The 26,331-nt window shown below is 45.2% G+C and overlaps 1 protein-coding gene across 1 annotated transcript in view; it reads left to right on the forward strand.

Moving 5' to 3' along the window:
* Cacna1e (calcium voltage-gated channel subunit alpha1 E) overlaps positions 1 to 26,331 on the forward strand; it is a 472,757-nt gene that overhangs the window by 62,677 nt on the left and 383,749 nt on the right.

Genomic DNA, 26,331 nt, shown 5'->3' on the forward strand with positions numbered 1-26,331 from the left:
GCGACTTGGCATCTTTCATTTCCTCATCTACCTCTCCTTAACTTTAATTTTCCTTGCAGTTCTCCTCCCTCCAGCCTCCTCTTCTTCCCCCCTAACCTTCCTCCCTTCCCGCTTCTTTCTCTGGTCTTCCCTCCTTTCCTTGGATTCTTCCCTCTCTTTCTCTTTACCATAGTTCCCAAATAGGGTTTATCATCGAGGAGAGAGGAGAGGAGACAGGTAACATGATGAAATAAGGAAATGAGGTCTTACTTTCCTATAATTTACAAACTAAATTTTGTCCACTGACAAGGCAAGGAACTGTAACAACACGCTATTCCTTTGTTCACACATCTGTGCGTACATGCATGCATCCATTAGTCCATCCACCCATCTCAATCCCTCTGTTCATGCACTTATACATGCACACGTCCATCCATGTATACATCCCTCTATCCAATAAATCGTTAGTAGCCTAAGGCTACAAGCAGGACAGTGCGGTGGGCAGTAACTGTAGGTACCACTAGTATGCAACCAATAGTAACGCTCTGATGGCCAGGCTTCTCTGAGAAGTCAGGAGACCCATCTTATCTTCGGGATAATCAGGGCCTCACGGAAGGGACATTTTGACTGAATCCTACAGGTGAGATGTTAAGCTGGCAAAGGCAGTGAGGGGGTTAGCTAGCTGGGGGAGGGTACAGCTTGTGACAAGGGCTTGGACAAAGCTTGCTCTGTGAATCTTCTCTGTATCACCAGTGATGTGAGAGTGCCAAGATGGGTCCTGACATCCAGGCAAGGGCTGAGCCCTAACCTGAAGCTTGAGAGTGAGTTTGAAGTTCACTCTGGAGCATTTGAAGGATGCTGAAGTGAGTAATGAATAGACCTGCACAATCAACCCTTCTGTAATGATGGGAATCCTCTGGCTAACATGGTAGCCACTGACCACAGGAACTGTTTACTACCCAACTGAATTGCAACTATGTGGCAGAAATGAAATTTTATTTAATAGCGACATGTGGTGAGTAGCTACCTTAGTGGGCAGTGCAGACCGGCAGAATCAAATCAGTTTTCCCACACAGCATCCCCATATGGGGACTTGGCAGCTTGTTGGTTTTGTGAACTCCTGTGGCCTATGGCACCTGTTGGATCTCTCAGCTAAGTGTCTGGCTGATGACAGTTTCTGTGTGTTTCCTTTCTCCTCCATGAGTGTTTACCCTTAGAATGGAGACTGCTCTTGGGCTTTTGGTCTTGTCTCTGGATGCCCCTCTGCAGAAACCCAGTCTACTGAATACATTTTGTTTAATTGGTTAGCTCCTGTCTTTCTTTGGGGGCTTATGTATGAAACTCAAGGTGGCAAGTACCAACTTTCACAATGGGCACAGGGAACCTCGGTGTTGGCACAGGGGAGAGCAGCTGTGAGGAAGCATGGTCTCTGGGAATGCTTCTGAAATTTCTTGCCTGTCTATCTCTAGTTGCTGTGGTGCTAGGAAGGAAGCAGGTGAGGTGGAGGGATTCTCTGTGGGAGAGTGAATGTCACCTTTTGGCTCCTGACATCACCACAAAGTGCACGGCTGCTCCCCTGAGGACTTCCCGGTGACAGGAATGTTGCTTTTCATCCCCGTATTTTCTCTTGACAGTCAAATCGCTTTCCCACAGAGGTTTACAGTTTTAAAATGATCGGAACAAGGACTGATTCCCCTACTAACGTTTTTCAGCTCAGCTTGAGTCATAAAAGGACATGTTCTCATGGAAACATCTCTGTACTGAACTAGGGGTAAAGGATGATCTACCTCTTCCCCACATTCCCTTCAACCACCAGAACCAGGACTCAGAACTCCTGCTGTGTCCTGAGGGAGAGGACAGCCATCTCTAGTTCAGCTCCCCATGCTGAGAGCAGCAAGAATCCCTCAACACGGTCCCCAGGGCAGATGGCATTGCCTGATTTTCAGAATGCACGGGGACTGGAGGCTTGGCAGTTTTTGTGGCAGAACAGGGATCTTGCTCCAAAGAGTCTTGATTCCCACAAGGGGTGGGGCTAATTTCACAGAACACGAGACTCTCAAATATTTACTCAGTGCTTGCGTTTCCTCAGTACAGCCTGCTGGTCATTGTCACCTAAATTGACAGGGACCTCATTTTCATATCTGACTACCTCCTTCACCACTGGGACTCATTTCCCTGGACTGAGATAAAAAATCTTTCCTTGGCTGTTTTACTCCTGGGTCCTGACTTTCCCTTTGGGGCCTTAGAAATCAGCCTGGGCACCTCTCCTCCCTGTAGGCACCCTCAGGTTTACTGATTCCTGCATCTTCCCACAGATGGAGACACAAAGCCCTGTGATGGTTTCTCAGAGGGTAAGTACCCAACACCTTCGGTCCTCTTGGCTGACAGCCTTTAGTGTCTCCATGGAGTGGAGCACCCAGGACTAAAAGCCACAATCCCGGAGTGGTCTCAGTAGAGCAGGGAGAAAACAAACCATGCCTGCATTCTAGATGCTCCCTGCCTCTAACACAGGCTGCCAATTACCATGGATGCTCGTTGTCTGGGTGTTCATTATCCATGTTGTTGTGTACTGTAAGGTCTCTGCAACCTGCGAACGCTGAATAAGCTCATGTTGTGCTGTTGCTCCTAGGAAAGCAGAAACATAGGGTTAGGTTCCTGTGAGCCTTCTCTCATAGCATTCCAACATGAGATCAGTATACAACCTTGTTGTATAGGTATTTCTCTTACGCATCGTGTTTAATCTATAACGTTGATTTATTAGTGTTGAGCTCACAGCCAGCTGCACTGTAGCTCAGGCCTGAGTGAAGCTTACCTATGTGCTTTCTCTATGAGGCACACCTCAGCCTTCTTGTGCTTAGAACACCAGACAGGAAGCATTTCAACAGTACGCTCAGGGCCTCTTTATACAGCAAAGTCACCACCAGCAACATAAAGCTGAAACATGAGGTAGACCATGAGAAGAACTTGTCTAGAGTCTAAGATCTGAAGCAGGCAAACACATCAGCTACCTTGTCTCACCTCAGCTGGGAATGAGTGTGGGCAGTGAGTGACTCAATTTTGTGTGTGTGTGTGTGCGCGCACGCGTGCGCTACCTTGAGTATATGCAGATGAGCCATGAGTATTGATTTGGATGTTACAGCTATTTTAGTGAGAGGGTGAATTCACAAATTATGGCATCCACAGGGATTGAGGATGAACTGTGGTGTGAGTACAAGGAAGGAGAGAAAGAAGGATGGCTTTCTGAAGATCTGGGGAGTGAACACCCCATGTAGAAACAATGAGATGTTATGCATGGGTGCTCCGTGGTGGCTTGTGTCTCTGTGTGGCACATATGTCTTCCTTTCTGTCCTGTGCCTTCATTTGGAGACTCAGCTCCAAGAAGACCAGACTCTTATTTCCATGAGTGTTTCATCCTCAGTGAGCACCCAGTAGACATTTGTTACTGGGGCTGATGCCAGTGTTGGGTTGGAGCAGAAGGAGCAAAGGGAAAGAACAAAATGAAACAAAGGATGTTCCCAGGACTGGAGGGGGGCACTTAGAGCAGGCAGGGCTGTCAAGGAATTAAACACAGAAAGGAAGAGGTCATGGAAGGAAGTGAGGAGGACCGAGAGAGCCTGCAGCTGCTGGAGGTGAGGCCACCTGTGACTTGGGAGGGGATGGGTGAGAAAGTCTTTGCTGTGTTCCTGGTACCTTCCTTCTGGACTCCACAAGACCTTCCCTTAGGGACTGCCACTTTCACTGAAGTGCTTTGGAGCCAGCCAGTGATGTTCTGTCTACTGTCAGATTTGTAGAAGGGCATCCTCCCTTTGTGCGTCAGTAATGATCAGTAATGGAGCCAAGGTTTTCACTGTTGATGAAGGAGCACTATAGAGTACCAGAGGAGAGGGGAACACTTTTGCTTCTGATAAGAGCTTGGTAAGGACAAGATAACTTACAAAAGACGTGCCAGCCATGCTGATTGGAGATGGCCATTGGTTCTATTGTGTAGACATCTGTTGCGCTCTGTGTCCTTCTGGCTACAGTGGATGGCATTGTAGGCTGAGCAGAGAAACAGGTCACAGTGTGAAGGTCAGGGACAGCTGCCACAGGCAGAGGAGTGTTGGATCTGTGAATCAGGGGCAGACATCAAGGACTGTTGGCAAAGACTCAGTGCATTTGCTGAAAGCCCTGTGGTTTTGAACAGTGACTGGAACATGATGTCTGGTGCCTAGAGACAGTTCTGCTCCATTCTGTGGCTGACTCCAGGTGTTTGCCCTGCAGCTCAACATCTGAGAGCTCTAGGTGCTGTGCGGGTCACAGAGATGAACATGATGCCCAGAGCTGCAGCACAGAACATTCCAGCAAGGGAAACAAGCCAAAGGGCGTGCAAGTATAATCACAGTATATTTCCAGTGTCCTGTGGTTACAAAAAAGGGAAAAATTACTTCCCCTGGAAGGGCCACTGGAGGCTTCATGAAGGAGATGATTGACATGCCACTGAGTCGCAAAGTGCCTCTGCTCTCATTTCCACAGCTCCACACTTTCTACTCAGCTGCTCCCATCAAAGACATAGAGGTGTCATCACTGACTCTTTTCTTCACCACCGTCCATCTAATGGATCAGCACGTTGCTTAACTTCTACCTCTGCAACAGAATCTAGTTTTATCTTTTTGACCCCTTATTCATTGGACCGTATCACCGGGGCTGTTGAAAGAACTTCCCAGGTGGTTTAACCTTGTATTTCTTTTCCAATCAGTACTTTCATAATAGCCCAGAGTCATCGTTATATTTAGTTATTTTATGTGTATGGATGGGTGTTTTGCTTGCATCCATGTCTGTGTACCACATTTGTGCAGTGCCTGTGGAGGCCAGAAGAGGACATCATATCCTCTGGAACTGGAGTTAAAGATAGTTGTGAGCTGCCATGTGGGTTCTAGGAACTGAACCTGGTTCTTTGCAAGAGCAACATGTGCTCTTAACTGCTGAGCCATCTCTCCAGACTCCAGAGCCTTCTTTTAAAACACAAAGCTTTTTGCCATTCTCCTTCTCCAAATCTTTTCTGTATTAGTTAGGGTCCAATCAATGAGGCTTTCAAGTATTTCAAGCAAGGACTGTTAATGTAACAATTTGATTGCTGCATGTCGATAGAAGATGCAGGAGATTGCCCAGAACAGGCAGCCAGCACTGTCTCTACACTGTGGGAAGCTGGGCTCCAGAACCCAGAAGCTACTCAACCCAGGAGAGTCCTGCCTGGTGGCTTCAGAGAGGGTCTGTGGGAGGGAAGCTACAATGACAAAGGAGACTGGTTTTTGTTGTTGTTTGTTTGTTTGTTTTTCGAGACAGGGTTTGAAGCCTGTCCTGGATCTCGCTCTGTAGACCAGGCTGGCCTCAAACTCACAGAGATCCACCTGCCTCTCCCTCCCAACCCCCACCCCAGTGCTGGGATTAAAGGCATGCACCACCACCGCCTGACAAAGGAGACTGTTGCCATAAAATGCCAACCACAGCCAAGAGGGAAAGAGAAAAGTACTCTGGTTTCTTACTTCATTCTATTTTCCAGCTTCATGCTACAGTCTCCAGTGGCTAAACCTTCCTGGGAGTCACATGTCAGGGCCATCTGAGAGATACTAAAGGTTTAGGTCTTACAGAGAGTTGGGATGTCATTGGGAACATCTGAGAGATGTTAAAGGCTTAGGTCTTAACAGAGAGTTGGGGAACGGCTAGCTATTGGCTTTTGGAACAGCCTCATGGTCCTGGGTGAACTCTTCAAGCACACTAGGCTTGGAAAGAACAGAGGCTGTTGAACTTGTGTGTCAAAGGTGCTCCAGCCCAGGTCAGCATTTCTAAATCAGCCTTCCTCCCTCCACCCCTCCCCCTTCCTTCTTTCTTCTCTCCTACTTCCTCTGTCTCCATACCACACCCTCACTAGAGGGACAGACTTCTCTGTTGGGTAAGGGACTTGGTGGATGGAGGAAAACCTTCCTAGCCCCCATTAAATCTGGAAAGATAAGCATAGACTATTCTTCTTAAGTATGTTCTATGGCAGACTGTCACAGAAAGTTTGAAGCACAAGGAGTTTGGTGCATTCAGGATATCATCAGTGTCTCTCTACTCTGGTATCAAAAGTTTCCAAGATCTATACTAGCTTTGTTTTCTGTTGCCATAATAAAATGCCAGAGGCTGGGTTTATGCATAAACAAAAAGAGGTACATTTAGCTCACAGATTTGGAGGCCAAATGATTAAGATTAGGCATGTCCACATTAACTCAGCCATGTCACATCATGGCAGATCATATAAAAGTGAGAGCATGGGCAAAAGGGAGAGATCACATGACAATCCAGGAAGCACCAGAGAGTGGGGAGCACAAGTCCTGCCATTTTATAATAAACCTCTAGAAAGAACTAGCCATGGTCCTGCAAGAATTACATTAATTCCTTCCTCAGGCAGTGTTCCTAATGACGTAATTACCTTACACTCAGGCCCACCCTTTTAAGGTCCCATAAACTCCCTACATAGCCATTCTGAGGACCAATTCTGCATTTGAATTCTTGGGGGAATACATTCAAACTGTGCCTAGAGCAATCTCATCCAATCTTTTCTCCTATGTCTCTTCAACTGGAGTGTTTTCTTGACACTTGGCGAACACTTTAGTTTACATGTCTTTGCATACATAGCTTCCATCACCTATGACCTATCCATTTTTCCAGAGCAGCCCAGACTATCTTTTCCATGAAACACTATTTGTTCCATCCAACCTACAGGGATCATTATCATCTCCTCAGATTTTTTTCTAAAGGTTTAATTAAGGTTGGCTGAATACTTGGTTAGAGCATCGCTTTGCTCAAGAAGGACAGTTCATCTCTCTAGAACTTTCAGTTCTCTCTGGACTGGGTTGTCCTTAAGTCTTTGTGTTTCTTGGAGATGTCATTACTATGCTTAAGAACGCAATAATGTTGAACTTATTTAAGATACTTATTAAATAGAATTTTATGCAGTGCTGGCGATCAAGCTGTCAGTGACTAAAATCAAGAAGAAGAAAAAGGAAGTAGCAGGCGGGTAGAAACAAGTATATTCAACTACAAAGAGTGCATTTAAGAGAGAGCATTAGTGAAAGACAGCACATAGGGAGCAGAAGCAAATTCGAGACCCTGGAAAAAGAAGGCTGCCCTTGATTAACAGAAACTGAAATAAAGGGAAGAAGGTGCTAGAAGCTGGGTGGGAGGCAGGCTGAGAAGGCTCAGCAAGAGGAGTTTGTGCAAGGCTGGTGACTTTGAATGTTATGTTTAGCGAGGAATAATAGGTAACGAATGTAGTGGAAGGTGTGGAGCTGATTTTTCAGGGTGGTAAAAATGAAGTCTGTGAAATGATCATTTAAATGTGTGTCTCTGTGCTGAAGGTGATAATGTCGGTCTGTTTACCAACCCAGATGGTGCCAGAGAGCATGAATGGATTTTCTTTGTGCAATGTTGAAGCTTACATGGCTGCAGGTGTTGTTTACATGCTTCAGGGTTTTCAACTGAAATGTGCTTATCACTTAACACAGCCTGTGGTCATGGAGGTGGGGAGGGCTGCCTGGATTCGTCCCACCTTTACTACTACTTACCTGTCATGGGGCCATAGGAAAACTATGAAACCTTTCTTTGCCTCAGTTTATGTTATTTGTGCATATGGGGTTGTTATTAATAGTGCTTTTCTGACAGTGTTGTCATGAGGATTAGACAAGATAAATTTATGCAAAGTATTAAGGAGTCTCCATGTTGTAAGAGCTAACATGTCATTATTACCTTTGGTTGCCCTTTGTGCCATCTTCAAGGCTCTGAGGATGGGGCTGGCTCTTTTATATTCTTGCAGGTCAATTGAATAAGACTCACTATGACTGGATGTGAAGCCGAAGAGAAAGATGAGGAGAATCTTTTCTTGCATAGTCAGGAGGATGGAGCTGCCATCAGTACCACATCAATTCAGAAGGAGGCCGTGACAGAGATCTGGGTGGGATGGCTTAGGAGTTCTTGCTTGAACATATTGAGTTGGAGTTTTGTGTTTGATATCCAAGTGGAGAAATCATGTGAACAGTTGGTTACATGACTCAGAGGTTTGGGAGAAAGCTCTGGACCAAGATAAAGAATTTGGGAGTTGACAGCATATAGATGGTAATTAGAGTCACAAGATGAGAAGACATCACCAGGAATGAGCATAGACAAACAAGAGAAAGGACCAAAAGTCTTAGGGTCTTCAACATAAGGTGTTAGGCAGAAGTAGAAGAGCCAGCAAATATAGACAGAATGCTGAGCATGGAATTATGGGAACCAATGAAAAAGATGTTCAAGGGTGGAGGAGTGGCCAACTGGGTCAAATAATAGCAAATTGCAAGTGCATTAGTTCCCTAGCCTTGCATAGCAAGTTACTCCAAAGCATGGTGGCTCAAAGGAACACACTTAACACAAGGCTTCTGAGAGGTAAGAGTCTTGGAGTAGCTAGTAGGTGGGCAGTGATGACTCCAGGTCTCTTGCAAGACTGCAGCTAAGCTGTGAGCTGAGGCTTTGGGTCTCTTGAGACTCAGGTAGGGTTGGAGAATCCTATTGGAAGCTTACCCTTGCAATTCTCAGTAGGCCTCAGTTCTTTGCTATGTAGACTTTCTGAGGGTTTTGTGATGTGGCATCTGACTTCTCTCTGAGCAAGGGAGGTGGGAGGGACAGAGAAGGAAAATGGGTAAGGATAAATGAGGAGATCCTCAAGATGGAGGTAACGGTATTTTAGAAACTGAATTTGAATGTACCATCATCTCAGAATGCTCTTGGTTATACAGACCAAGCCTGGCATAGTATGCATATGTGTGAAGGGTTGGGGGAGGCTGCCCAAAGATATGACCATTAGGAGCTGATGGTCATCTTGGAGCTTTCCCATACATGACAAGAATTGAGTTTGGTCTTGACAGTGTAGAAGGCACTGGTGACTTTACCAGAATACTCCAGCATCTTGTCTCTGGAGTCCTGGAATTACAGGTACACTATCTCCACACCTGGTTTTATGCAGTACAAAAGCACTCCAGGGCTTCATGCATGCTAGATAAGCACTTATCTCAAGCACCTTTAAATAGGCTTTGTTGGTGATGCTTTGAACTGAGTTCCAAGAGCAAGTTCGGTCTCTGCCTTCTACTTATCTATTATTTATCCTTCTGCTTTCTACTGGGATCCCTTGCCCTGGGACCTCCATATTGCACATCCTGACATTGGCCATTACTTTCTCCACTGTCCTACATATTCTCCTTGCCCTATTGGTTGGGAATAGGAAGTAACCCTGGAGATTGTAGATGCTCTCTTAACAACCGAACCAAAGCTTGTGGCTACTTTTTTCTCCTTCCCTACAGACAGATGCTCCCGAACAAGAAAAAATTAGTTAGCCAGATTGACACTAACATGCTACTGCCACCTTTCCAAGCTGGTGTCCACCTCAGAAAAGCTGCCTTGTTCTCCTGTCTTCACTCCAGGACTTAGTTATTCATTGTTGCTTCAACTCCAGGTTTCTGGAATTGGGGGCTCTACAGGATGATAGAATCCCACAGTGGGCAGATTCCTAACAGCCCTATTGTACAATGAAATTGCCCCATGCTTTGAGGGTTGAGATGGGGGCAACGGTTTACTTTCTCTTCACACACAGAGAGTTCAATGGCCATACTGTTCCCTGGAAATTCAGAAGAAGTATAAAAAAATTTAAATTGTATTATATTGGTAGCTATTTCCTTCATGATCTTTGTATCTTAGGAAGTGACTTCTCATATTTCATCTAAGTTAATATTCATAATAAATAATTGGAAGTAAAACATTTTTATAAATAAATGAAAAAAAGAGCATCAATTATTGAGGAAAAAGGACGGTTGTCCCATAGTATTGATGAGAAACATGGTTAAATTATCTAAGGATATCAGGCTGGTCAATGCAGAGTTGGGCCAAGAGGAAGCAGAAAGAAGGACCAGAGGGTGTGGTTGACACCTGGGATGACCTCGGTATGGGAGGTTTTCGGGCAGCCGCAGAGGCTGTGTAGGGGATGCTGTCTTTTGATTGTTGCTGAGGGAGACTTGGGATTCCATAGAACTCCAGCATTCCTCCTTCTTGTCCAGCCCGAGTCACCTTTCACTTTGACATGACTCTGTTCTGTCTCATGCTCAGGAAAGATGTCTAAGCACGTGGCTGGATCTAACACAGCAGGAGCTTCCCAGGTTTTCACTTCAAGCAAACTGAGCCCCTCTCTGGCATCATTAGGGCACCCTTAAGCATCCTTCAGTCCTATCGAAAGGCCAGAGACTGCCTGAGCCAGCTGCAGACAGAACTCCCTCCTGTCTATCCTCCAAGTTTCTGAGGATTCCTCTTGGTATCATGACCTTTCCACCCTTCCTTAAAGTTGTGGGAGTTATTCTTCTCAAAATAACCTGAGGCAGTCAGTAATGGCTTGCGGGAAAGTTACAATTAGCTTTTCACTGTGAAGAAAGCACAAAGTTATTTTTTAAATGAAAAAAAAAAAAAAAGGTAGAAGGAGGACCCATAACCCCTCAAGGTCCCGTGAGTCAATTGGAAAACACTGAGTTATTTCTGGAGAGCTATTCTGACAGGAGATTATGGACTTTTGTTGGCTTCTCTTAATTGTTTCTAGTGCTGATTACATTCTCTCTTTCTAGCTTCTCAGTGGTGGCCAGAGGTGAATGGATTGCCTGCCCTCACAGTCCATTGATTTCCGTGTTGATGTAAGTCCACTTCAGTTGAGAAGAACCAGTGTCCAGAATTGTACTAGGGCTATCTACACCTGGATGAGATGCCTTAGGGGCAGTGGGATTCCTGTCAGCAGAGGTGTTCAAACACAGACTGAATGAGTGTGTAGGAAGTACTGCAGAATTGATATAGGCAAGAGCCAGTATGATAGCTGAGGAGATCTTCAGTATCCTCACCTCACATTCAGCTTGAGCTCCTGACTGAGTCTGTTCTATACTGGAACAGAACACCCAAGGTAGGGTGGTTTACACATAGAAAGGTTTAAGTAGGCTATCAGTATGGGAGCTTTGGGAAGCCTACGATCATTAGCTTCCGGTGATGAATTCATGCTGTGTCACCCCATGGGAGAGAGCAGAAGGGCCAAGAGGTGCATGAGAAAGAAACTAAACACAAGGAGCTGCCCCGATTAGCAGCAGTCCCTGTCTTACCCCTAGAGATCTATCTCTAAGAGCGCTCACTGGCTTCTACAGAAGGGCACTAATCTAGTCACCTCTGACCACCTCTGACCCCAACACTTCCCATGAAGCCCCACCTCCTAACTCTTCGGATTTGAGGAATTCAGGTTCTAACAGGTGAAACTGAAACCATAGCAACACCGCAGATGACTGACAAGTGTCCTGTTGACCTTTCCTGAGACGTGGTCAATCGGGTATTTCCCACGTGGTAGTATACTATAGGTGGTTTTCACTGGAGAGGACTTTACTACGAAAATCACTGCTACAGTGAATCAGAATCTCATAGGTACCATTGCTTAGCATAAAGCCAAGGTTAGCCATGCTGTGGTGACGCACATGGACAGTGCAGACCCTGGAGGAGAGGTCCTATGACATGTGATTTGGGGGTATTTAAAAGCGTTGTTTGGTTTGTGACTTTCAGCCCTCACTGGTCCCGGGTGTGTATAGTACAGATGATTCATAAAGAATGTGGAATTTAATTTGCTTCAATTCTAGGCTACGTCTCAGCTCTCCTTTCAGCGGTACATGCTTGTGAAGGTTTGAATTTGCACAGTCGCAATGGAGGGTTATGAAAATCTAACTTTCATTATTTCCAGAACCTTATTCAATTTCCGAGTCCCAAACCACTTTAATGGAAAACAGCTTATCATTTCAAATTCATGTTTCCCCCCCTTAGTTGTTTCCGGAGATCTAGTTAAGCCCCGATTTAATATTCCCCGATGAGGCACACATAGACTACCATTTTATCTCCTATTTTTTCTTTTCTGGATTTCTCACAGCCAGGTGCTAGGTTGGGGCATCTGGCTTGCCGAGCCTCTGGGGATGTCTGCAGACTGGCTGTGGCCGCTATGCAGGTGACCCCACCCCCATCTGTGAGCAGTGGGGCCCTTCTTTTATGGCATCAGCCGCTGAAGCATCTACCTGGCATTTCATGCCTCTGGTTTCCTGGTGCATCAATCCAAATTCCTTGCTTGGGTCTCAGAGTCCCTTCAGAACAGCTGGAAAGCCATGCTTCTCCTTGGGGAGGAGGTCTATGCTGAACACAGAACACAGAATTGGCTGCTACAGTACTCTCTCTGTTATCCATGGTCCTGATGGACCTCCATTTTTCCCTTGGGGCACGCTGAGTTCCCATGGATCAGGCCCCTTTGAAAGGCTGACCCTGCCTGTGGCTCTAGAGAGCAAGCAGACACATTTTACTAGAAAGTTGTAAACTACTGTCTGTGGTGATTAGTTTTTAATGCCAACTTGACACAGTCTAGAATCTCCTGGGAGAAGGGTCTCTGACAACGGCTGTGAGACATTATCTTAATTATGTTAATTGGTGTGGGAAGACAGACCCACAGTGGGCAGCACCGTTCCCTAGGCTCCTGGACTGGATAAAAAGGAGAAAGCCAGCTGAATATGTATGTATTCATTTTTTTCCTTCTGACTGTGGCTGTAGTGTGACCAGCTCCTTCAAACTCCTGCGTCTGTGACTTCTGTTATCGAGGACTATAATCTGGAACTACGAACCCAGAAAATCCTGTTTCCCTTTAAGTTGCTTTTGTTGGGGTATTTTATCATTGCTGTAGAAAAGAAAATGAAGACAGCTTTCTGCCCCTTCCTCACTTTTCTTACACTCTGTCCTCAGCACCGCCGCCGAGCAGAACCGTGTTACAATTGAGAAACCCTCTGGCAGCCTCACTCAGAGCAGTAGGCATTGACTTTCCACGATCTTCCTGTACATGGCTCATCCTCTGCTACTTCCATTCTGCCCACACTAGTGGTTTTACTGTTTAGGGTGACTCTAGGCCTGTCCTCTCACTCCAGTGAGGCATTGCATAGCCTTTCTGTCTTCCTGGGTACCTGAATTACTTTTTCATCCCCTCCAAATATCCACCGATACCATCTTCTCTAGGAAGCCTGTCCTGGATACGTTATTTAAATTCCAGCCCACTCTAACTCCCACCCCCTCTGCCTTGCTGACTTGCACATAACGTGGAGTTCTCAGTTGTATTGTCCTATCCTCCAGGCAGCCACCCCAACCCTCCAGGGCCCTGTGCACACCTTATTCTCTTTTCTCATTTAGGCACTAATCATACTGTCAGGCCAGACTCTGTTAACTGTTTTGTTCTTAGTCCTGGTGCTAGCACAATACTCATTATGAATGTAGCAAATAAATAAATGCCTGGGATGAATGAGTGAATGCTTCCATTCACTTAGAAAAAGCTGATGGATTGTTGAGAAGAGTAGCTAGCGAGGTTTGTAAAGGCTGCATGGTGCTTGACTCAAAAGGAGGTAGTTTACAATTCATGTTACAAGGGAGGGCTTCTTGCCATAGAGCGTCCATGTTATCTGTAATTCTATAGATTATAGACACCCCAGTGGTTTCTCTATAGGAAAAAGCAAGCTAAAATGCACAGAAGGCATGTGGCAGGAGGAAGCAGTAGTTCTTTTGATCTATGAAAGGTCTTGTTTACACTGGCTAGTAGAGGCCCCCTCTGGGTCTCACCTCTCAGGATCACACTGCCTGGCTGTTGAGAGGCCCTGGCACACTGGCACCTCAGAGGGTGCCAGTTTACTTAAGTAATCTTTTGTGTCCCATCTAATGAGGAGCCTGGCCCTGGGGATTGAAATTTAGGTTGAACAAGCAGGTGGAAGGTGGTATGGACTTCACTTGATTATAGACTTCCTCTGTCCTTTCATGTGCCCCCTGTTTCCTGCCTTTGTTCTATTTATTTGTTTATTTTTGAGACAGATTCTCGAATAGCCCAGACTAGTTTCAAACTCAATGTACAGGCCAGGGTGGCCTTGAATTCCTACTCTACCTGCCTCTACCTCTCAAGAGCTGGGATTGTAGAAAATTTCCATGCCTGACTTGTTATATATTTCTAGCCAAGGAAATTGTTTTTAAACATAACTCAATATACATTCATCTTTTAATAATTAACAGGGCATTTCTTATATTTAAATTTATGAATCAGAAAACCATTTTCCCCACAGGTCAGTTGTTTTAATTTGAGGATTTGATATAAAGAGTTTTCATAATGATGAGATACTTTTGTGTAAGAGCATGATGAAGACAGTGAGGAATTTAGCAATAGTCAGAGGGTGGCCTAAAGACCCTGGCAGCTGAAGACAAAGGTAGATAGTGAGCCCAGGGTCCAGGAAAGGAGATGAGAGGGGTACCCAGACCCATTCTGTCCATTCACTCCTGGTTTCATCCCAGAGCAGAACTATCATCTAGGTATCATCTGGTGTTGACAGGATGATATTGGACAACCTGCTGCCTGCCCCCTTTCCCACACCTGAGTGGGTATTCCCAGAGCTTCCTTTGTGATCATCCTCTACAGTGTTGCTTGGGGAAGCCTGGAACTCTCAGGCCAAGCTTACAGAGTCCTTTATCCCCTATTATACTGAGCTTTGATAGAAAGCAGCCCTAGTCATCACAATACTTCTTTCTGTGTGCGTCTGCATGGACATGCAAAGCCAGGCCTACAGAGGGGTAGGTAGAACCAAGCAACAGCGTGTATGAACTTATCTGCTACACACATGTACACATACTGGCCTTCTAGCCAAGACATAGGACCATTTGAATTCCCATCCTCTTTCTAAGTTCAGCTTTTCAAGGAACACTACAATGAGGAATAAGATCTTGAATTCTGCATATAATATTATAAGCAGTGTGACAGTGGCTGAGTTACAGTGCCCTGTTTTCCTGTTTATTAAGTATGTATGATAAAAAGCACTTACTTCACCAGGTGTGATGATGAGCAAGACTTTCTGGTCCTGTGTAAGTGTTCTAAAATGAAAAGAAAGTTCTCATTGCCAGCATGCCCCACATGGTGTGATGGATGACAGCAGGGTACTTAGAGGCAGCCAGATCTGGACTGATGGCTTTGAATGCTTGGATTTGGGGAACTTGCTTCCCCCTTTAAAGTCTTGGTTTGTTCATTTGTAAAACTGTTAATAATAATAGTTGTATCACAAGATTTTTTTCAATAATTAAATGAAAATTTAAAACACCTACTGTTCAAGACTCCTGAAAATGTAATGGATAGCATAAGGCAAAACCTCAATAAAAATACTAACTACTTTTTAGTGATGGTGATGGTGGTGTCTCTGCTCGATAAAAAGTCCTTTTCTATAGAACCTAACTGTAGTGCTCACTTTCCCTCCTAAAACTTCCTGCTTGCCCAATTGAACTTGATCCAATTTCAGATGAGTTAGTTGCTTATTCTCCCATGGATTGTTAGAACTAGAGTTTCAATGTCAACGATTTAATGTAAGAACGAAGCTCCAGTGTTTCTGAGTAGTGACTAACCGCAGCCGAGGAACACAGATTAGTGTTGGAGGATTTGCTTTCCGGTGTGGCCAAAAGAATCCAATGGCTTTGTAGGCCAAAGGACATTTAAATGCTTAGACTTGAAAGGCTGGATGTGGGAGCTTCTTCAGTTAATATACTTTGGGGTGAAAGTAATGGGAAGCCTCTCTCAAATCGGCTTTGGGCTTCAAGCTCTATTGACTTGTGTTCCTGGTGGTCTATGGTGGGGTGCCTTCCAGAGTGAATGGATGTGGTGGCTCTCTTGCCATTCCCTGCCACCTAGTTTTTAGTCCTTCTCTCCTCCACTTGCTAGCTCTGTTCTCAGGTGGTGGGGTGGCAGGCGTTATTCTGTGCAGGGCACTGTCCAGGGCAGAGGGGTGGTTTCTTTTTTTTAGCCTTCTCTTAAAAATTGTAAGAATTTTCTCACAGTCCCTAGTAAATGTTATGGTGTATTTCATCAGCCTTTAAATAGGTCATGTGTCCTTTTCTAATTATTCCCTAGTAAAGCAGCAGCATTACTTCACCTGGCTTAGTCTGATTAGATTCCACTATAGAGATGGAGTCCCACCTCTGAATTGTACAGGCATTCACAGTTGTGAGGATGGAAGGATCTTGGAGTGTAGCCAGGATCTGTCTCCACTGCAGTCTCTCAGCTTACTGGAAGAACCCAGACATGTATCATTTGGTGGTAACTGTTGACCTGGTCTGACTTTATGATTCTTCGGGTCATGTTGCATAGCTTTAGAGGACACCAGGCTACATTGCACATTGGAACTGGTAATGTCATACACTGTGCATTTACCTAACCAAAACAAATAAAAACAGTCCCCTAAACCCAAAAAGCAAAAAGCAAAGCAAAGGTTATATTATCCCTTGAAATGTAAATTTTCTTCTCAATGACTTTTGTGGCTTAAAAAGCAGGTTAGTTATAATATTGTTAGTAGTGATTATGTGACATACAGCAAATGACCAGGAAGAACCAGGATGAAAATGAGCAGTGAGAGGTGGGGTGTGATGAACAAAAGACTCCAGACTCATTTTGAGATCAGGAATGTGTTGGAGGGTGAATGTACTTCCTCCATTCCTGTCAGCTCCTGAGTGGACAGCATTTCATTATTTTTCAGCCTTCTGGGTAACTTCTGTGTGCTGATCTCAGCTGAGACAGTGGCTGGTCCAAGGCTGGGTTCTAAGACAGGCCAGACATCTGATACTGAACTGGAGGATCCTCCTGGGCTGACAGGTGGAATGGAGCTCAACATCTGGAAGAGATGGCCACCATCTCAGGGTTTCACAGCTGGCTAACATGCAAGACATGGGCTATAGATCTCGATTGCCAATGGCTGGGACTTGTTTTTCTTGGTAGTGATATACGTCATCTCTCCAGAACCAAGTTCTGCTGATTGTATTAGTCAGCATTGTGTTTCTGTCACAAAAATACCTCAGCTAATCAACTTAAAAAGAAGAAAGATTCATCTTGGCCCATAGTTTTGAAGGCTTCAGTCCATGGACGCTTGGCCCTGCTGCTTCTAGGCTGTGGAGAGGCAGCACATCATGGCAAGAGCACATTTGTGGAGGAATTTTCTATGAAGAAAGGCAAAGGGGTCCCCAATATTCCCTTTCTCCAACTAGGCCTTACCTCTTAAGTCTTCTGATACCTAGAATGGGCTAGAGGCCAAGCCTTTATAACATGGCCTTTGAGGGACATTTTAGAACCTTGGTATGAGTGATAGCTCATGCACTGATGCCTTTGAAGTCCCTGTCTGTGATCTGATCCTGTTAGGGAGACTGGAGCTGCCTGCACAGACGGCATGGCACAGTTTTATTGAAGAAGTGGTCCACTCCTTTCTAAAATGGAAAAGCTCTTCTGAGAAACCATCTCATGTGAGCTTGGTCTGTGTGGGCAGGAGGGACTTTATCAAGGTACTGCATGGATCTCAGTGCTCCTGGGACTGGAAGTGGAGAAAGGTTTTGATAGAAGAGAGGCTGCTGAGAAGGGTTGACAGACAGTGGGTTCCCTGTGTGAGCCTGAGGCTGCAGTGGATTTGCATGCGGGCTGCTGGGCCCTCTGCCTCAGGTGGCTCTATCCTTGCATCCTCTTTTCTCTCCTCATGATTTCCTATCACAGTTACCACGTGTGTCCAAGTGCAGGGTGCTGGTGATATGGGGACAACTGAAGCAGCCATGGTCTTTCCTATGGCTTATGGGCTGGTTAGAGGGCGTCATCACCCAGAGGACCTACAGTGAGATGTCATTGATGACAGTGACCCTCTGTGTAATTGATCAGGACCTGACAATGTTTTAAAATTCTGAGGCCTTGTTTTCTAAATCATGGGATCTTCTAGAATATTGATTGATTATCATAGCATTTAGGTTCCCTTTCTTCTTCATGCTTTTGAAAGTATGTTTATCAATAAATACACATTACGATGTGTCCATTTTCAGCAACTAATTTCAGGTTGGGAATCTGTAATCTAAAAATCTGAAAACCAAAATAGAAAAATCCCCCAAAATTGAGCACTGACATGATGTCACAAATGAGAAATTTTATACCCTGAAACATTGTTTTATGCACACATGTATTTAAAAGTATTACAGAAATTTGCCTTAAGCTTATGGATATGGATAGTCATGAAACAAATGAATTTTGTGCTTAGTCAAAATTTTGGGTCCTATTCCCCAAGATGCCTCAGAGTGTACATGCAAATACTGTATTCTCAACTCTGAAAGCCGCTGAGATACTCCTGCTCCAAGCATTTTAGATAAGGGATAAGTAGCTCTTGGATCCCAGCAGAGTCACAAGAATCATTTTAAGATCTAGTTCATCCCTGGCTACATAGCAGGATCCCACTTTAAAAAAAAAGTATTAATAGAGTGACGTGGCACTTGCAAGTGCTTATTCCTAACTCCCTTCTTCTTCCTTGGCACACAGGTAGGCCACATTTCTGTTCTGCAGCCTAGCAGTCAGGTGCCTGAGTGCTGGCTGACAGGCTGCAGGAGAAATGACACGGTTACATCCTTGCATGGAACTCCCCCAGCATTTTCAAGTGCTTTTTGTTTCTTTCTGACATACACACACACACACACACACACACACACACACACACACACACACAGACAGAGAGAGAGAGAGAGAGAGAGAGAGAGAGAGAGAGAGAGAGAGAGAGAAAGAGACAGACAGACAGACAGAGACAGACAGACAGACAATGGGTAAAAGCAAAAACAAAACACCTCCAATGGAGCACTCTGAAACCCTAGGCTCAGGTGTGGCTGTTTATTTTGTCAATAAAGATTTATTGAAACGCAGCTGTGTTCATTGGCCTGTGCATTGCCTGCAGCAGCATCTTCCACACTGAGAGGCAGTGAGTGGTTGCAACCAGGGTCTCATGACCTATACTACTTGCTGTCTAGCCTCAGAAGAGGAAACTGGGCTCAGCTTTGGGCTAGATGATAGCAGAGGCACTGAAGTTCAAGAACAGAGTCCCTGAATGACTATGAGAGTCAGAGGCTTGGCTCTTCCCATCTTCCAAGGCCACGTGTCTTGCATCATTAGATATTACAGAGAAACCAACCTCTTTTGTTGTCCTTTAGCATAATACAAAGATATCTAATGTTTACTGGACATTTTTATATGTATGCATACATAGTCCTGTGTGGGGTTACAATGTTTGCCTGTGTGTGGAGGCCAGAGGACAACCTCAGGTGTCAATCTTCAGAAAGCTTCACCTTTTGAGAGAGGGTCTCTCACTGTACTGCAGGTTCTATCATTGTCTTCTTGAAGCAGGTGAGACATGGACTTGGAGAAGTGCGTTGCCCAAGGTTGCCTGACTGGCAGTGGCAGGGCCGCAGCCCGGCTCGGAGCCTTGGACAGCAGACCATGGACTCCTTCCGCTCCTCCGTGGAGACGCAGGCAGACTTCGTGAACACTCCAGATTTGAAGCAGAGTGTTTTCCTTGGATGTGGTTTATATTCAAAATGCACCAGCCTGTCAAATTGCCATTGGACATTAGCCCATCCTGAACAGTCACCATAACAACATGGACATATGGAGGGGAATGTGTATTGGGAAAAAACTGATTCTGGTCCAGGGAGGATGGAGCTTTGCAGAGAGTTGGGGGTGGGTCAAGAACTCCCCCTGGGTGTGTTTTGGTAGGTTCATTTCACAGGACAAACTGGGAATGGTTTAATGGCACCGTGTCTCTTTTGGACTTTTAATGCCCCAATTCATTCAGGGGGACACCACTTATCAACTTAGCTCACCCTCTCAGGATGGCGTGATGCTTTAGTATAGTGTGTTAAGCCATGATTTCTAGAGGAAATGAATGGCTACTGAAAACACTGGGCTGGGGAGATGACTCGGAGGATAAATACTGCTGCACAACCATGGGGGCTTGAGTTTGGGTCCCCAGAATCCACATAAAGCTGGGTATTATGGCTTGCAATTCTATCACTCTTATGAGATGGGAGGTGGAGGCAAGAAAATAGCCAGAAGCTTGTGGGCTGCCTGGTCTGGCATATGTAGCAGTGAACAGCAAAGAATTCCATCTTAAAGAAAGTGGAAGACAGAGACAAACACTCACCCCCCCACTCACACACTTACTTTTAAAACAAAAAAGAAAATGAGTATTCCTGAATCCACTCAAGAGACACTGCATGAACATTCCTGGAGGACCATGGTCTTAGGGATGGCAAACAAAAATAATTCCCACATTTTAACTCTCCCTTTTGTGGTCAGGTGGCAATCTGGCTCAGATAAGAAAAATCCTAAGATGAAATATTGTTTATGCATTAGAAAAGCCTCTTCTCTTGTCAGGTGGCTGAGGACTTAGAGCCATTCTCTCTTCCCTCCATCCCTCCCCATCCCTCTCTCCTTCCCTCCATCCCTCCCTTCCTTCTGAGCAGGAAACCATCAGCTGTATCAGTTGTCCTCTTAGGAGTATTGTTTTAGAACAGCTCTGAGCTCATTATCTTACTGCGTCATATCATACCTTTGGATACCAGGTCAGAAGAGACTGAGGGTACTGAGCCAGGATAGTTTAGAGCCATCTTGTGGATGCCTCTGAGCTCACTGCTCACCTAGTGGTGACCATCAGTCTGACTTCTGTCAACTGCCTCCCAGGGGTGGCACTCGGTTCAGTATACAATGGAGATGTCTTCCTCATTGCTGAACTCAAGACTTTCAGGGTATGAAGACGATTTTCAGAAGAATGCAATTTCTCAGCTTTCTGGTATACCCATTTCTCACAAAGTAGTTGAAGGACACACATGCTTTGGAGGAATCAGAAAGTGAGTGATAGTGGATGGGGCTGGGATGGCCATGAGCTGAAGGGGAGATGTATGAATGCCTTCAACATGGTGGGCTCATCTGCCTGAGAGGTACCAATAAGCCAAGGGAATGCATGGACTATTACTTCTAAGGTGATCCCAGATGCATCAGTACTCACTGAATCTCTAGAGTGGATATAAAAGGGAAATGGTACAAAGGATATACTATTCTTTTGTAGATGAAGATTTTGGCTTTCATTCTGGAGGAATGTCAGGCCAAGCAGGACTACAATCATTGGCTTCATGGCTTTGTGGTACAGGATTCTTAGGCGGGGGAATGGGATAGGGAGGAGAATACCCTATCCTACTACTACATTGTGCCCTTGTAAGCAGGGGAAGAGCCATTCTGGGCCTTTGGGCTGCACTAACCACTCTTCCTCCTTGAGATGCCTCGCAGTTAAATCAACAGCTTTGCCAGTTAGCCAAAGTGATCAGGAAAGAATAAGAAAGGACGATGACAAACAAGACTTAATGAGCAAAAGGGGCCTCGGAGCTGTCATCAGCTCCTGCTCAAGCCAGTATCTCAGAGCAGAACTCTGTCCTCTTTCTATTAGGGTGTTGGGGTTAGGGCCACATATAGCAAACTAGCTTCTTGCATGCTCTGCCTGCAGTGGATTCTGTTCCCTGAGTCTCCATTTATGGGCTCAGATTGAATGACAATGATGGAGTCCAAAAGTGGAACTGCCAATGCATACAAAGCTTTATGAACACTGTGTGTGTGTGTGTTTCTACCCTTTCTTTTTATAATTATTTTTTTATTTTTAGTTATGTGTATGTTTGCCACATATGTGTGTTCCTACAGAAAAAGGGCCAGAAAAAGGCATCTGGAACTGGAATTATGGGTAGTTGTGAGCTTTTGGACTCTGGTTCTGGGAACTGAACTCTGGTTCTCTGCAATTGCTGAGCCATCGCTCCATCCCCTCTGCCCTACCTTTTGAGACAGGGTCACTCACTGAATTCAGAGCCCACCAATCATCTGTCTACACAGCAAGCCCCAGCCCTCCTGCCATTCCTGCTGGCATTATGATTTTGTACACTGTGTCTGGGTTTTTTACTAAGGTGCTGGGGATCCAAAGGCAGGCCCTCTTTCTTGTTGCACAGATGCTTTACCAACTGAACCATATCTTTAGCCCCTGAATAAAGTTTTATTAGAACACAGTCATGATTGTTTATTTATGCATGTGTTGCTAGGTTACTTTTGTGTTGTAAAGGCAGAGTTTGAGTTAGCTGCAGCAGAGACTGCATGACCTGCAAGGCCTCGAATGCTTTGCCAATCCCTGCTCCAGGAAGTCTGCACTGACGTTTAACTGACTAGCTTTGAAATGATACAGGTCACTTTCCTGTTGCTGTGGCCAAGCCAATGTTTAAAATAGAGAGTGTGTTTGGGCTCATGGTTGCAGAGGCTAAGAATCCATCACCAACGAGTGGACAGCCAGAGCTGGAAGCTGAAAGGAGTCTCTTTAGGAAAACAAACCACTCAAGGGTATAGGCCCCATGGCAAGCAGTAGACAGCCAACAGAAAATGAACTCCACAGCATTGTTGGCGGTTCTTTGCCTTATAACGTTAAGTCAGAGCTTTTTTTTTTTGTTTTTCTTCCTCTTTAATCTTATAGGTCCTTTGGGTATATATTATGGCTTCAGGTTTTATGTTTTCATGGGATTCTTGTGTGTGCAAACATGTGTGTCTCTGTGTCTATAGGCACTGTCTTGTGCTTTCCCTTCGGCTCTTTTTCTGGTTTGGTTGTTTGGTCCTATTACAGTTTGTGTGGTTTTGTTTTACCCTACTGTATCATTATTACTTAGATGCCTGCTCATGAATCTGTAAGGGGGGTGGTATGGGAAGGAACTTGGAGGAAGAGGGGGAGGGGAAAACCATAATCAAAATATATTATCTGATAAAATAAATCTATTTTTTTTTTTTTTACGGTGGTGGCACATACCTTTAATCCCAGCACTCAGGAGGCAGAGGCAGGTGGATCTCTGTGAGTTCGAGGCCAGCCTGGGCTAACAAGTGAGTTCCAGGAAAGGCGCAAAGCTACACAGAGAAACCCTGTCTCGAAAAAACAAAAAACAAAACAAAAACAAACAAACAAACAAACAAAAAACAAAAACAAAAAAAAAGAAAAAAGAAAAAGAAAAAGTAGAGAGTTTATATCTTTTTTGGTTGTTTGTGTTTTTTGTTTTTTCAAGACATTATTTGTGTAGCCCTGGCTGTTCTGGAACTTGCTCTGTAGACCAGGTTGGCCTCAGGGATCTGCCTGCCTGTGCTAGGATTAAAGGTGTGCACCACCACTATCTGGTAAGTTATCTTGAACCACAAGCACAAACCAGAGAGGTGCCCTTTGAAATGATGCATATATTTAAATTCTCAAAGCCTGTCCCCAGGGTTATGCCTGCTCCAACAAGGCCACACATCTAAACTCCCCCAAGAGAGTCATCAGTTTGGGACCAAGTATTCAAATAGCTGAGACTGAGAGGGCCAGTTCTCGTTCAAACTGTCATGACTTCTGTTCACAATTCACTGGCCGAAACCATGACACAGTCCCACTCAACCACTAGAAGCCAGAAAGTACTTTCCTACCATGTTCTTGTGGGTCAGGGGTTTCCAGAGTAGAGAGAAAGCAGCCCCAATGGCCATCTAAGCACCTAGGATATGTTGAACTCAGAACTAGGTACTAATATATTAAGAGAAACAAGATAGAATTCTTCGTCTCAAGAAATTTAAGGAGAGACAGCATTTGGGAGTGGGGCTGGGGAGGGTTGGGAATAGGATAGAGTCCAATGCCCTTCCTTAGGAGATGCACGCTGTCTCTCAGGAATTGTTGGGTAGGGCAGATATTCTCTGAGTGTGACAATAACAAGACCAGAGCACTGGCCAGCCCGGCAGCAGTGGGGACGACAGATTCCCCTGAAGCACATTTACATCAATAATAGAAGGGTTGCTTAACAGGAATTCTTAAGGAAAGATGAGATAATTTCATGTTTTGATATTTGTAAATTGATTCTGTTGAAGCCAGAGCTCTGTCGTGCATATTACTGCTGTTGTAATTCTGGCAAAGATGTGATTCAAATTGGCAAAGTGTCTGGGAAGGGGAAATCCAGGAAGGATGGGGATGGGGATGGGGTGGGAAACAGGCATGCAGAGCCAGATCCTGGCTACTGGTTGCCTTGGAAGAGCTAGTGGCCTGGGAGCCTTGGCTCCAGTGGACTTACAGAGGGGGAGGAGACCAGAGTCCAAGAATACTTGGAATCGCTGGAGGTGCTAAAGCCTGGAGAAGGAGTGGGAGCTGCCAGGGGAGGGGAGCATGCATGTGCACGGTGGGGGAGAGACATTTAAACATTGTAGGAATGAAGGATAAATTTAAAACCCATCAAATGGAGTTGAGACAGAATGACACCATGAGGAGCATGAATCACTCTTTCTAGGGACCCACCCAACTGTTGGCAGGATTTGAAAAATATTTTCTCCTCCATTTCTCTTCCTCATTGGGCTCAGCCTGGACCCATTCCCTCCCCCGTCCCACTGGCTTTACTCAACCTTGGCGGCCAGATATGCAGTGCTGGCCTGTGCTCAGCCCAGCTCTCAGAAGGCTTGGGTACCATGTCTGGGAAGATGAATGTAGGTGATGGAGAAGGAAGGGAGGCAATGAAGGGCTGCCTCAGAACCTGCTCTTCGGGGAAGCGTGGGTCTATTTATAGCTCACATCAGGTTTTCTCTTATATGCATTAAGGTCATCCTGTCAACTGGGCTTTTTCTTACAATTGCTAGGTTAACATAGTGATGAGGTGATGGGCGTGGCATTTTTTTTTTTTTTATTCTGCTTCACGGAACACAAGCATTATGATCAATATGATGAAAAATATGGGAGCTCAGACTTGAAATCCGAGTCTATCTCCAGTTGACATAATGGACAGTGTGACCCTGGGTGGGTCTTTCTACCTCTAGGACCTTATCCTTCTCATCTGTAAAATAACCTCTGGGACCTTATCCTTCTCATCTATAAAATAATATGGTTGAACATTAAAATTCATAACCATTCATGTTCTTTACTTTTCTGGTTTATAGTCTGATTTGCAGTTCATGTTGGGAAAAGCAGAAGATAGCTCGGGGGTAGGTGTGTGTAGCATTCTAAAAGGATGCTTCCCTCGGTGTCCCAGTGTGTAATGGCGCCTCATTCCACACTAGTTGAGTGGTCTGGATGCCAAGGTTTCTCTGGGTCCATAGAGCATATGGCAGTTCCTACCACCAAAGGGATATGTGTACATGCCACTCATGGCTACTAGGGGCATGGTTGCATATAAGCTTGGGGAGGATGTTGAAAGTTCAGGAGTTGGGTCCTTGGCTGAGAGATAGACGGCAGTATCTTCAGGTGAAAAGCTGAAGTCCTCTCAAGCCTGAAGGACTATGGGGACCTCAGGCTTATGAAAGAAATATTTTCCACAACCTTTTGGTTCCTTGAATCCTCCTCTGGGCATATATGCTGATCTTTTTACCTATGAACCTCCCTATCCCCCTCTCCTGTCCCTTAACTGGAGACATCTAGCCATACCTAGCTTCAGGGTCCTGTCTGCCACACAGCTCTCTTGACTACCCCAGATACATAAGGTGGCCCTCCTCAGAGCACCTACAGACATCAGGCCTACATCAGTCACAGCACATCATGCTATGTGACAAGAATCAGTGTTCCTCCCGTGTCCTCATGGGTATGATGTGGATCATATCAAGCTCATGTTAGGATGCCCTGTACCTGGCACTGGGTTTGGCACATGGTAACCACTCTTTCCAAAGTAAATCTGGCTCTAGTCTCCTTGGTGTGAAAAGGAGAATCTGGCTTTAGGGAGTCATTGGAGCATCTGGATCTGTACCAGCTCCCTGGGTCTTGAGGTGGACGTAGTTGGAAGTTTTCCTGTGTCCTGAAGGTCCCACAACCACTCAGACCCAAATAAACGCACAGAGGCTTATATTAATTACCAATTGCATGGCACATAGCAGGCCTCTGGCTAGCTAGCTCATAACTTAAATTAACCCATTTCTATTAATCTATGTTTTGCCACATGTTCCATAGCTTACTGGCCTGCTGGCATGTTGTTCCTTGAGCAGCAGGCTGGCATCTCTCTGCCTCTCCATTCTCTTCCGGTCTATCTGCTTGGATTTCCACCTGCTTCTAAACTGCCTTGCCATAGGCCAAGGCAGCTTTATTTATCAACCAATCAGAGCAACACATATTCACAGCATACAGAAAGTCATCCCACAGCAGGTAGATGCATGCATCAGAAGGGGGGGGGGGACCTAGACACAGGACATACCCACTGTGTGGCTGGCCTGGGGAGGCAGAGAGCAGCATGCCGGGAAAACTGGAATAGGGGTGAGGAGGCTTCTTTTAATCCAACCATTTTGCTGTCTACCTGAGATAATGTCTTCTCCTTATAGAAGGTACTGGAATGCCTGTCACCTGTGCACATATTGATGGCCCCTTTTGAATGAGGGTGTGAAGGCCACACATGTTCAGTTGAAAATGCACTTCA

Source organism: Onychomys torridus, chromosome 11 (assembly GCF_903995425.1).
Source record: "Onychomys torridus chromosome 11, mOncTor1.1, whole genome shotgun sequence".
NCBI lineage: Eukaryota > Metazoa > Chordata > Mammalia > Rodentia > Cricetidae > Onychomys > Onychomys torridus.